At 43.9% G+C, this 13015-nt stretch overlaps 7 non-coding genes across 7 annotated transcripts; all 7 read left to right on the top strand.

The window, feature by feature from the left end:
• The first annotated feature begins 435 nt into the window (after window positions 1-435).
• On the top strand, window positions 436-627 carry LOC141204361 (U2 spliceosomal RNA). Its single transcript, XR_012275295.1, has one exon. It is a non-coding gene; the product is annotated as a U2 spliceosomal RNA (small nuclear RNA).
• Window positions 628-1742: 1115 nt separating this feature from the next.
• On the top strand, window positions 1743-1933 carry LOC141204167 (U2 spliceosomal RNA). Its single transcript, XR_012275138.1, has one exon. It is a non-coding gene; the product is annotated as a U2 spliceosomal RNA (small nuclear RNA).
• Window positions 1934-3048: 1115 nt separating this feature from the next.
• LOC141204718 (U2 spliceosomal RNA) lies at window positions 3049-3239 on the top strand. The gene has a single exon (XR_012275575.1). It is a non-coding gene; the product is annotated as a U2 spliceosomal RNA (small nuclear RNA).
• A 1115-nt stretch (window positions 3240-4354) lies between these two features.
• On the top strand, window positions 4355-4545 carry LOC141204717 (U2 spliceosomal RNA). Its single transcript, XR_012275574.1, has one exon. It is a non-coding gene; the product is annotated as a U2 spliceosomal RNA (small nuclear RNA).
• Window positions 4546-5660: 1115 nt separating this feature from the next.
• Window positions 5661-5851, top strand: LOC141204716 (U2 spliceosomal RNA). Its single transcript, XR_012275573.1, has one exon. It is a non-coding gene; the product is annotated as a U2 spliceosomal RNA (small nuclear RNA).
• A 1112-nt stretch (window positions 5852-6963) lies between these two features.
• Window positions 6964-7154, top strand: LOC141204715 (U2 spliceosomal RNA). The gene has a single exon (XR_012275572.1). It is a non-coding gene; the product is annotated as a U2 spliceosomal RNA (small nuclear RNA).
• A 1115-nt stretch (window positions 7155-8269) lies between these two features.
• On the top strand, window positions 8270-8460 carry LOC141204714 (U2 spliceosomal RNA). The gene has a single exon (XR_012275571.1). It is a non-coding gene; the product is annotated as a U2 spliceosomal RNA (small nuclear RNA).
• The last annotated feature ends 4555 nt before the right edge of the window (window positions 8461-13015 follow it).

Here is a 13015-nt window from a genome sequence, read left to right as displayed (position 1 = left end):
TAAGTTGTATGATGAGAAACGTTTGGACAATCTTATAGAGAATGTTAGGAAAGAACTAATAAGAGATAAAAATGTTTTTTGTGTGAAATATAGAATACCAGATGGTGTATCGAAACAAGTTTTTTCAGCATCAAGGGTTGAAGATTTGTCCCTTAAGGTTCTGAGTTGGGTTGGGGTTCATGCTTTTGATAATGGTTACAAGTATTTTACTTGATGTTATTACTGTTGTTAATACAGTTATAATTTAATTTTTATTTTTTTGGTATCCATTCAGGTTCTGAAACATTTCTTTCTTTGTAAGTATTGTTGTATTTTTGTAATTTTTTTTTCTGACATTAAAAGTACCAAAACCTGATGATGATTTAAGTTGGAGTCCACGTCTTGTCTCCCTTTGGGGAGAAGAGGACTGTGGAGTGGACTTTAATTTTAACCTGAATAGGTTTTTAAAAAAAAAAAAAAAAAAAAAAAAAAAAATCTGTTCTTATCAGTTTAATATCTGATACGTCCCCTATCTGGGGACCATATATTAAATGGATTTTTAGAACAGGGAGATGGAAAAAGAGCTTGCTCTGTCCACTCCACGCATTGACCTGGTATTGCAGTATCTCCAGGACCGCTGCACCCCTTCTTTAATGCAGTTTCTAAAATCAGAAAGAATTGAATTCAATGTTTTTTGTTCATTTTGCTTGTTTGTCGGATTTTGGGATGGACTCTTTGGCTTTGCTTTTCTTCTCCTCATTGGATTTTTCATGTTCAAAGTTGCAGAAGCCAGATTACAAGCTCATTTTGGTTCAACTTCAGCAACTGTGCATTGCATTGCCATGTAATGTGATGCAATGCTATCTTTCTAGCTCTCCCTTTTTACTTCCTTTTGGATAAACAGACATATTAGGCAAGCATTTTGGAGCTTTCACCTAAATAACTACAGGTGGTGAGATAAGCTGCACAATATAATTGACCTTTCAGTATATTGTTGCACACACACCATCTATTTAGCAAATGCCCTTGTTATCAACAGCAGCCTTTTAAACTCACCTGAGCTAACAGGTATGTGCGCTGGTTACTCTGCTGCGCTTAAAATTTCTTTTTTGGTTTGCTACAATGCCTTTTCTGAAACGTTGTCTCCCTCTGCTGGAACACTGACTTCTTTCATTTAATGCCTGCAGACTATAAAAGAGAACCCAACCCAAAAAGTTTGGTTGATTAGTCTGTGGCATTCTGTTAAACTGTTGCTTATGGCGGTCTCTGTGAGCTTCTCAGCGACATTCAGCCAGCCAGGTATCCTGCCTGCAGTAGATGGAATGTGGCAATGGAACGCTGGCTGCGCGTGTCATAATAGGCTCTGAGCCTTTATATACCTGTGCACAGCAGCAGCCACCTTCAGTCTGCTGCTGGACAGCCAGCAGCAGCAGCAGCAGGAGAGGTATGTAATCAGGAGCCCTCCTGCTAAGGGTAGACAGCTGCTCGTTCCACCCCACCCCCCGCCTTAATTGGTTCTCCTCCCTTCCAACGGTGTTGAGGCGGGTGGGAACAGCAGGGGGTGAAGGTGCTGTGTTTAAAGAGGTGGAGTTATGCAGATCTAAAACGCGTGGATTGCAGCAGCAGCAAGCCGAAAAGTGCAGGCATGTAAGGGATCTAGAGGTTGACAACATGTCTTCTTAACGGGAGTCCAGGAGCTCATCTCCACAAATGGACTTTTCAGGATCCTTGGGTGGCTCCGTAGTTTGAAACCAATTCTGGTTATCGCTTCTCGGCCTTTTGGCTAAGATCAAGTGTAGTATCTGTTCTTATCAGTTTAATATCTGATACGTCCCCTATCTGGGGACCATATATTAAATGGATTTTTAGAACAGGGAGATGGAAAAAGAGCTTGCTCTGTCCACTCCACGCATTGACCTGGTATTGCAGTATCTCCAGGACCGCTGCACCCCTTCTTTAATGCAGTTTCTAAAATCAGAAAGAATTGAATTCAATGTTTTTTGTTCATTTTGCTTGTTTGTCGGATTTTGGGATGGACTCTTTGGCTTTGCTTTTCTTCTCCTCATTGGATTTTTCATGTTCAAAGTTGCAGAAGCCAGATTACAAGCTCATTTTGGTTCAACTTCAGCAACTGTGCATTGCATTGCCATGTAATGTGATGCAATGCTATCTTTCTAGCTCTCCCTTTTTACTTCCTTTTGGATAAACAGACATATTAGGCAAGCATTTTGGAGCTTTCACCTAAATAACTACAGGTGGTGAGATAAGCTGCACAATATAATTGACCTTTCAGTATATTGTTGCACACACACCATCTATTTAGCAAATGCCCTTGTTATCAACAGCAGCCTTTTAAACTCACCTGAGCTAACAGGTATGTGCGCTGGTTACTCTGCTGCGCTTAAAATTTCTTTTTTGGTTTGCTACAATGCCTTTTCTGAAACGTTGTCTCCCTCTGCTGGAACACTGACTTCTTTCATTTAATGCCTGCAGACTATAAAAGAGAACCCAACCCAAAAAGTTTGGTTGATTAGTCTGTGGCATTCTGTTAAACTGTTGCTTATGGCGGTCTCTGTGAGCTTCTCAGCGACATTCAGCCAGCCAGGTATCCTGCCTGCAGTAGATGGAATGTGGCAATGGAACGCTGGCTGCGCGTGTCATAATAGGCTCTGAGCCTTTATATACCTGTGCACAGCAGCAGCCACCTTCAGTCTGCTGCTGGACAGCCAGCAGCAGCAGCAGCAGGAGAGGTATGTAATCAGGAGCCCTCCTGCTAAGGGTAGACAGCTGCTCGTTCCACCCCACCCCCCGCCTTAATTGGTTCTCCTCCCTTCCAACGGTGTTGAGGCGGGTGGGAACAGCAGGGGGTGAAGGTGCTGTGTTTAAAGAGGTGGAGTTATGCAGATCTAAAACGCGTGGATTGCAGCAGCAGCAAGCCGAAAAGTGCAGGCATGTAAGGGATCTAGAGGTTGACAACATGTCTTCTTAACGGGAGTCCAGGAGCTCATCTCCACAAATGGACTTTTCAGGATCCTTGGGTGGCTCCGTAGTTTGAAACCAATTCTGGTTATCGCTTCTCGGCCTTTTGGCTAAGATCAAGTGTAGTATCTGTTCTTATCAGTTTAATATCTGATACGTCCCCTATCTGGGGACCATATATTAAATGGATTTTTAGAACAGGGAGATGGAAAAAGAGCTTGCTCTGTCCACTCCACGCATTGACCTGGTATTGCAGTATCTCCAGGACCGGTGCACCCCTTCTTTAATGCAGTTTCTAAAATCAGAAAGAATTGAATTCAATGTTTTTTGTTCATTTTGCTTGTTTGTCGGATTTTGGGATGGACTCTTTGGCTTTGCTTTTCTTCTCCTCATTGGATTTTTCATGTTCAAAGTTGCAGAAGCCAGATTACAAGCTCATTTTGGTTCAACTTCAGCAACTGTGCATTGCATTGCCATGTAATGTGATGCAATGCTATCTTTCTAGCTCTCCCTTTTTACTTCCTTTTGGATAAACAGACATATTAGGCAAGCATTTTGGAGCTTTCACCTAAATAACTACAGGTGGTGAGATAAGCTGCACAATATAATTGACCTTTCAGTATATTGTTGCACACACACCATCTATTTAGCAAATGCCCTTGTTATCAACAGCAGCCTTTTAAACTCACCTGAGCTAACAGGTATGTGCGCTGGTTACTCTGCTGCGCTTAAAATTTCTTTTTTGGTTTGCTACAATGCCTTTTCTGAAACGTTGTCTCCCTCTGCTGGAACACTGACTTCTTTCATTTAATGCCTGCAGACTATAAAAGAGAACCCAACCCAAAAAGTTTGGTTGATTAGTCTGTGGCATTCTGTTAAACTGTTGCTTATGGCGGTCTCTGTGAGCTTCTCAGCGACATTCAGCCAGCCAGGTATCCTGCCTGCAGTAGATGGAATGTGGCAATGGAACGCTGGCTGCGCGTGTCATAATAGGCTCTGAGCCTTTATATACCTGTGCACAGCAGCAGCCACCTTCAGTCTGCTGCTGGACAGCCAGCAGCAGCAGCAGCAGGAGAGGTATGTAATCAGGAGCCCTCCTGCTAAGGGTAGACAGCTGCTCGTTCCACCCCACCCCCCGCCTTAATTGGTTCTCCTCCCTTCCAACGGTGTTGAGGCGGGTGGGAACAGCAGGGGGTGAAGGTGCTGTGTTTAAAGAGGTGGAGTTATGCAGATCTAAAACGCGTGAATTGCAGCAGCAGCAAGCCGAAAAGTGCAGGCATGTAAGGGATCTAGAGGTTGACAACATGTCTTCTTAACGGGAGTCCAGGAGCTCATCTCCACAAATGGACTTTTCAGCATCCTTGGGTGGCTCCGTAGTTTGAAACCAATTCTGGTTATCGCTTCTCGGCCTTTTGGCTAAGATCAAGTGTAGTATCTGTTCTTATCAGTTTAATATCTGATACGTCCCCTATCTGGGGACCATATATTAAATGGATTTTTAGAACAGGGAGATGGAAAAAGAGCTTGCTCTGTCCACTCCACGCATTGACCTGGTATTGCAGTATCTCCAGGACCGGTGCACCCCTTCTTTAATGCAGTTTCTAAAATCAGAAAGAATTGAATTCAATGTTTTTTGTTCATTTTGCTTGTTTGTCGGATTTTGGGATGGACTCTTTGGCTTTGCTTTTCTTCTCCTCATTGGATTTTTCATGTTCAAAGTTGCAGAAGCCAGATTACAAGCTCATTTTGGTTCAACTTCAGCAACTGTGCATTGCATTGCCATGTAATGTGATGCAATGCTATCTTTCTAGCTCTCCCTTTTTACTTCCTTTTGGATAAACAGACATATTAGGCAAGCATTTTGGAGCTTTCACCTAAATATCTACAGGTGGTGAGATAAGCTGCACAATATAATTGACCTTTCAGTATATTGTTGCACACACACCATCTATTTAGCAAATGCCCTTGTTATCAACAGCAGCCTTTTAAACTCACCTGAGCTAACAGGTATGTGCGCTGGTTACTCTGCTGCGCTTAAAATTTCTTTTTTGGTTTGCTACAATGCCTTTTCTGAAACGTTGTCTCCCTCTGCTGGAACACTGACTTCTTTCATTTAATGCCTGCAGACTATAAAAGAGAACCCAACCCAAAAAGTTTGGTTGATTAGTCTGTGGCATTCTGTTAAACTGTTGCTTATGGCGGTCTCTGTGAGCTTCTCAGCGACATTCAGCCAGCCAGGTATCCTGCCTGCAGTAGATGGAATGTGGCAATGGAACGCTGGCTGCGCGTGTCATAATAGGCTCTGAGCCTTTATATACCTGTGCACAGCAGCAGCCACCTTCAGTCTGCTGCTGGACAGCCAGCAGCAGCAGCAGCAGGAGAGGTATGTAATCAGGAGCCCTCCTGCTAAGGGTAGACAGCTGCTCGTTCCACCCCACCCCCCGCCTTAATTGGTTCTCCTCCCTTCCAACGGTGTTGAGGCGGGTGGGAACAGCAGGGGGTGAAGGTGCTGTGTTTAAAGAGGTGGAGTTATGCAGATCTAAAACGCGTGGATTGCAGCAGCAGCAAGCCGAAAAGTGCAGGCATGTAAGGGATCTAGAGGTTGACAACATGTCTTCTTAACGGGAGTCCAGGAGCTCATCTCCACAAATGGACTTTTCAGGATCCTTGGGTGGCTCCGTAGTTTGAAACCAATTCTGGTTATCGCTTCTCGGCCTTTTGGCTAAGATCAAGTGTAGTATCTGTTCTTATCAGTTTAATATCTGATACGTCCCCTATCTGGGGACCATATATTAAATGGATTTTTAGAACAGGGAGATGGAAAAAGAGCTTGCTCTGTCCACTCCACGCATTGACCTGGTATTGCAGTATCTCCAGGACCGGTGCACCCCTTCTTTAATGCAGTTTCTAAAATCAGAAAGAATTGAATTCAATGTTTTTTGTTCATTTTGCTTGTTTGTCGGATTTTGGGATGGACTCTTTGGCTTTGCTTTTCTTCTCCTCATTGGATTTTTCATGTTCAAAGTTGCAGAAGCCAGATTACAAGCTCATTTTGGTTCAACTTCAGCAACTGTGCATTGCATTGCCATGTAATGTGATGCAATGCTATCTTTCTAGCTCTCCCTTTTTACTTCCTTTTGGATAAACAGACATATTAGGCAAGCATTTTGGAGCTTTCACCTAAATAACTACAGGTGGTGAGATAAGCTGCACAATATAATTGACCTTTCAGTATATTGTTGCACACACACCATCTATTTAGCAAATGCCCTTGTTATCAACAGCAGCCTTTTAAACTCACCTGAGCTAACAGGTATGTGCGCTGGTTACTCTGCTGCGCTTAAAATTTCTTTTTTGGTTTGCTACAATGCCTTTTCTGAAACGTTGTCTCCCTCTGCTGGAACACTGACTTCTTTCATTTAATGCCTGCAGACTATAAAAGAGAACCCAACCCAAAAAGTTTGGTTGATTAGTCTGTGGCATTCTGTTAAACTGTTGCTTATGGCGGTCTCTGTGAGCTTCTCAGCGACATTCAGCCAGCCAGGTATCCTGCCTGCAGTAGATGGAATGTGGCAATGGAACGCTGGCTGCGCGTGTCATAATAGGCTCTGAGCCTTTATATACCTGTGCACAGCAGCAGCCACCTTCAGTCTGCTGCTGGACAGCCAGCAGCAGCAGCAGGAGAGGTATGTAATCAGGAGCCCTCCTGCTAAGGGTAGACAGCTGCTCGTTCCACCCCACCCCCCGCCTTAATTGGTTCTCCTCCCTTCCAACGGTGTTGAGGCGGGTGGGAACAGCAGGGGGTGAAGGTGCTGTGTTTAAAGAGGTGGAGTTATGCAGATCTAAAACGCGTGGATTGCAGCAGCAGCAAGCCGAAAAGTGCAGGCATGTAAGGGATCTAGAGGTTGACAACATGTCTTCTTAACGGGAGTCCAGGAGCTCATCTCCACAAATGGACTTTTCAGGATCCTTGGGTGGCTCCGTAGTTTGAAACCAATTCTGGTTATCGCTTCTCGGCCTTTTGGCTAAGATCAAGTGTAGTATCTGTTCTTATCAGTTTAATATCTGATACGTCCCCTATCTGGGGACCATATATTAAATGGATTTTTAGAACAGGGAGATGGAAAAAGAGCTTGCTCTGTCCACTCCACGCATTGACCTGGTATTGCAGTATCTCCAGGACCGGTGCACCCCTTCTTTAATGCAGTTTCTAAAATCAGAAAGAATTGAATTCAATGTTTTTTGTTCATTTTGCTTGTTTGTCGGATTTTGGGATGGACTCTTTGGCTTTGCTTTTCTTCTCCTCATTGGATTTTTCATGTTCAAAGTTGCAGAAGCCAGATTACAAGCTCATTTTGGTTCAACTTCAGCAACTGTGCATTGCATTGCCATGTAATGTGATGCAATGCTATCTTTCTAGCTCTCCCTTTTTACTTCCTTTTGGATAAACAGACATATTAGGCAAGCATTTTGGAGCTTTCACCTAAATAACTACAGGTGGTGAGATAAGCTGCACAATATAATTGACCTTTCAGTATATTGTTGCACACACACCATCTATTTAGCAAATGCCCTTGTTATCAACAGCAGCCTTTTAAACTCACCTGAGCTAACAGGTATGTGCGCTGGTTACTCTGCTGCGCTTAAAATTTCTTTTTTGGTTTGCTACAATGCCTTTTCTGAAACGTTGTCTCCCTCTGCTGGAACACTGACTTCTTTAATTTAATGCCTGCAGACTATAAAAGAGAACCCAACCCAAAAAGTTTGGTTGATTAGTCTGTGGCATTCTGTTAAACTGTTGCTTATGGCGGTCTCTGTGAGCTTCTCAGCGACATTCAGCCAGCCAGGTATCCTGCCTGCAGTAGATGGAATGTGGCAATGGAACGCTGGCTGCGCGTGTCATAATAGGCTCTGAGCCTTTATATACCTGTGCACAGCAGCAGCCACCTTCAGTCTGCTGCTGGACAGCCAGCAGCAGCAGCAGCAGGAGAGGTATGTAATCAGGAGCCCTCCTGCTAAGGGTAGACAGCTGCTCGTTCCACCCCACCCCCCGCCTTAATTGGTTCTCCTCCCTTCCAACGGTGTTGAGGCGGGTGGGAACAGCAGGGGGTGAAGGTGCTGTGTTTAAAGAGGTGGAGTTATGCAGATCTAAAACGCGTGGATTGCAGCAGCAGCAAGCCGAAAAGTGCAGGCATGTAAGGGATCTAGAGGTTGACAACATGTCTTCTTAACGGGAGTCCAGGAGCTCATCTCCACAAATGGACTTTTCAGGATCCTTGGGTGGCTCCGTAGTTTGAAACCAATTCTGGTTATCGCTTCTCGGCCTTTTGGCTAAGATCAAGTGTAGTATCTGTTCTTATCAGTTTAATATCTGATACGTCCCCTATCTGGGGACCATATATTAAATGGATTTTTAGAACAGGGAGATGGAAAAAGAGCTTGCTCTGTCCACTCCACGCATTGACCTGGTATTGCAGTATCTCCAGGACCGGTGCACCCCTTCTTTAATGCAGTTTCTAAAATCAGAAAGAATTGAATTCAATGTTTTTTGTTCATTTTGCTTGTTTGTCGGATTTTGGGATGGACTCTTTGGCTTTGCTTTTCTTCTCCTCATTGGATTTTTCATGTTCAAAGTTGCAGAAGCCAGATTACAAGCTCATTTTGGTTCAACTTCAGCAACTGTGCATTGCATTGCCATGTAATGTGATGCAATGCTATCTTTCTAGCTCTCCCTTTTTACTTCCTTTTGGATAAACAGACATATTAGGCAAGCATTTTGGAGCTTTCACCTAAATAACTACAGGTGGTGAGATAAGCTGCACAATATAATTGACCTTTCAGTATATTGTTACACACACACCATCTATTTAGCAAATGCCCTTGTTATCAACAGCAGCCTTTTAAACTCACCTGAGCTAACAGGTATGTGCGCTGGTTACTCTGCTGCGCTTAAAATTTCTTTTTTGGTTTGCTACAATGCCTTTTCTGAAACGTTGTCTCCCTCTGCTGGAACACTGACTTCTTTCATTTAATGCCTGCAGACTATAAAAGAGAACCCAACCCAAAAAGTTTGGTTGATTAGTCTGTGGCATTCTGTTAAACTGTTGCTTATGGCGGTCTCTGTGAGCTTCTCAGCGACATTCAGCCAGCCAGGTATCCTGCCTGCAGTAGATGGAATGTGGCAATGGAACGCTGGCTGCGCGTGTCATAATAGGCTCTGAGCCTTTATATACCTGTGCACAGCAGCAGCCACCTTCAGTCTGCTGCTGGACAGCCAGCAGCAGCAGCAGCAGGAGAGGTATGTAATCAGGAGCCCTCCTGCTAAGGGTAGACAGCTGCTCGTTCCACCCCACCCCCCGCCTTAATTGGTTCTCCTCCCTTCCAACGGTGTTGAGGCGGGTGAGAACAGCAGGGGGTGAAGGTGCTGTGTTTAAAGAGGTGGAGTTATGCAGATCTAAAACGCGTGGATTGCAGCAGCAGCAAGCCGAAAAGTGCAGGCATGTAAGGGATCTAGAGGTTGACAACATGTCTTCTTAACGGGAGTCCAGGAGCTCATCTCCACAAATGGACTTTTCAGGATCCTTGGGTGGCTCCGTAGTTTGAAACCAATTCTGGTTATCGCTTCTCGGCCTTTTGGCTGCGATCGTATGACTGTACCTTGATTGGTGCGAGTCTCCTGGAGGAATCCGGACCCTTTTGTGGAGGATTTTCTGCTTTTTCCTGTGGTATTCCATACCGACAGAATCCAAGATGTCTTTTGTGAAGAACACCATCCGTTTGTCCGTGGATCCATCTGACCAGAACAAGAACAACGTGGTTTTCATTGTCCAAGACATCGTTGAAGGCAAAGCTGGAGCAAGACGTTCTGAGATCTTCAGTGTCAACGAATTTTCACGTCAAGGTAATTATGACGTTACCTTTATGGACCAGGATGTTTGCCTTAATGTCTTTGAATGGCTCCGTGGTCACTCTAGTGACCCCTGCTTGGAAGGAGTTAGATGGGAACCTTTGTTTGGTCTGCAAGAAAAGGAGGTGACTGTGACTGTCTATAACCCTTTTACAGACCCTGAGCTGCTGGAGTGCTTCCTCTCTCGCTACTGTGAATATGTGCGGAAGGGAGTGAAGCAAGTCAATTGTCTAGGAATCTTTAACTGTCAGTATAAATTCCGTGTGAAATTGAAAAGGGATCCTGACAGTGTGGGGGGCTTTAGACACCCTCCATCAAATTTTTCCGTTGCAGGCCATAGAGGTTTCCTCTTTTACCCAGGCCAGCCCATGTTTTGCCGTAGATGCTTTTCTTTCGGACATACCATGGTAACATGCCTTAAAGGGCAGTGTTGCCGAAATTGCAGAAAGGAGGGGCATATGGCCAACCAGTGTCCAGAGGCCAAGTCCTGTGATGTCTGTGGGAGTAGTGATCACATGTATAAGGACTGTCCTATGAGTGCACCTAGACGTTCTGATAAAGAACAGAAGGAGGAGGAGCTGGAGAGGAGGCATATGGCAAGCGCACTGAAAGTGCTGGAAAGATTGGAGAGGGAGGAGAGAGAGGGAAGGAGGCGGGAAACTGGTAGAGCCTCTCCCTCTACGGCGCCAGAGGAGGTGTCCCTGAGACCATGTTCTTCTTCTGCTGAAGAAATGAGGAAGAAGCGGAGGGAAGAAAAGGAGTTCTGGAGGGAAGTGGCAAAGGTGGAGAAAAAGGCAGTGTCTGCGAGAATATCTAGGAAAGTGGTGGAAGCAGAGCTGCCTGAGATGATGACTTTTGGAGAGGCAATGGACGCAACAGGATGTGAAGTGCAAATCTCGGAACCCGACAGTCCTGAACACCCTTCGGGTCCTGAAAACATTGAAGATTTTTCTTCGGAGGATGATAGGGGTGCAAAGAAGAGTCGTAGGGAGGATGGTGGGGGCAGTGATGATGCAGATTTTAGTGAGCCTCAGAGGAAGATCAGAACTGCCAGAATGAGGAGTGTGGCTGGTGAAGCCAGCGGGTCGGAAACCAGCTGTTCTGTTCTGATGGCGGAGGAGGATAGTGGTGGTGCTGGATAGTGTCACCATATAATATTGTAAATGTTTTTTCTTTTTGTCCTCCTGTGAGCTTTGGTTTAGGCCAAAGGCTATTTCTTTGTGTAATTGGTGAAGGAGTAGAAGTATTATGGGATTTACCATAGTGTCCCAAAACGTAAGAGTGTTTAAAAGTAAAGTAAGAAGAGCTGCTATTTTTGAGTTTTTAGCTATGCAAAATGCATCTATTTTTTGTTTACAAGAATGTGGGGTAGTGGATGGTGTGAAAGGGGATGAATGGTCTTATGGAGCGTCTGTGTGGTCGGGGAGTGCATGTAATAAGAATGATGGTGTGGGTATTTTGGTTAAAGGAAGGGAGGTTGTTTTGAGTGATTATTTGGTTATTGAGGTGGGGAGATGTATCCTTGCTAATTTTGTATACAAGAATGTAAAGTTTTGTGTTATTAATGTTTATGCGCCAGTTGAAAAAAATGAGCGCAAAAATTTATTTGAAAAAATTAAGCTTTTTGTTCCAGGAAGAATACCTGTAGTAATTGTGGGTGATATGAACTGTGATGTGGGGAGAGTGAATGTGGATGTGTCTGGGAAAGCATTATTGGAGTTAGTGAATGATTTTGGGTTGTGTGATATGCAGCGCGTGTGTAACATGAATCCTTTGTTGAACACTTTCTTTTCTGAGAGTGGTAGGGTACAATCCAGATTGGATTATTGTTTTATTTCTAAAAATATGGTTTCTGTTAATTATAGGCAGGAAAACGTTCTTTTTTCAGATCATGTGTGTATGTTGTGTGAGTTGGATATAAAAGTTGATGGAGTGTTTGGGAGAGGATTGTGGAAGTTAAATGTTAAACTGTTAGAGAATGAAGATGTGAGAAAGGAGTATGAAAGGCGGTATGAAGAATGGTGTAAGCATAAAAATGAGTTTGGGAATGTTTGTGAGTGGTGGGACTGGGTGAAGAAACAAACAAAAATGTTCTTTAAAAATTTAGGATACAAGTATGCAGCAATTAAAAGAGAGAGTTTTGTTAAACTGAACGCGCGGTTGAGCGTTTTGTATAAGTTAAGGGAAGGAGGAGTTGAGGTGGAGGAGGATATTTTAGAGGTAAAAAAGGAGATTAGTGAGTTTTTGTTGGAGAGAGGGAGAAGCATAGTGTTTAGGGCAAAGATTGATAAGATGGAGCAGGATGAGAAATGTTCTCGGTTTTTCTTTAAAAAAGTTTTTGGAAAGAAACAGAGTATGAGCGTGGTGTATGGAGCAGATGGAAGTGAGGTGAGTGGAGAGGATATGTGTGAAGAGGTGGCTAAGTTTTATGAGGATCTGTATGCAGTGAAACAGAGGGATGAATGTTTGGAGAATGATGTTTTGAGTGTGTTAGAGAGTAAGTTGAGTGAAGCAGAAAGAGAGAGAGTGATGGGTGAGGTGACTGGTGATGAGGTATGGAAGGTTATGTGTAGTATGGCTTTGAATAAGACGCCGGGGGAGGATGGCCTCCCAGTAGAATTTTATCGTGTGATGTGGGGTGTGATTGGTAAGGACTTTGTGGATGTATGTAAGTATATGTGGGGAAACATGGAGGTGACTGAGAGTATGCGTGCAGGTATGGTTGTGTTAATTCCTAAGAAAGGGGATTTGAAAAGTCTGAGGAATTGGAGGCCAATAACGTTACTTAATTGTGATTATAAAATCTATGCAAAACTTATGGCTAATAGGATGCGTGATGTGATAGAGAGTGTGATTGGGGATGAGCAGTGTTGTGCGGTACCTGGGAGGCGGATTCATGAGTGTGTGTGTATGTTAAGAGATTGTCTATGGGATTGCATGGGTCGTAAGAAGAGTGTATTTTTGTTAAGTTTGGATTTTGAAAAGGCTTATGATAGGTTGTCGCATGGTTTTTTGTTCAGAGTGTTGTTAAAAATGGGTTTTCCGGCTGATTTTGTTGGGCGAGTGAGAAGTTTGTATGCGGGTGTTTATAGCTGTGTTTTAATGAATGGGTATGTGGGTAGGAAAGTGAATGTGTTTTCGGGTGTGCGA

The sequence above is a fragment of the Phyllobates terribilis genome, unplaced genomic scaffold, assembly GCF_046119375.1.
Source record: "Phyllobates terribilis strain yellow unplaced genomic scaffold, ASM4611937v1 Scaffold_134__1_contigs__length_4944459, whole genome shotgun sequence".
NCBI lineage: Eukaryota > Metazoa > Chordata > Amphibia > Anura > Dendrobatidae > Phyllobates > Phyllobates terribilis.
Note: the sequence above shows the minus strand (reverse complement) of the source record. Positions and strands in the feature narration are given on the sequence as shown.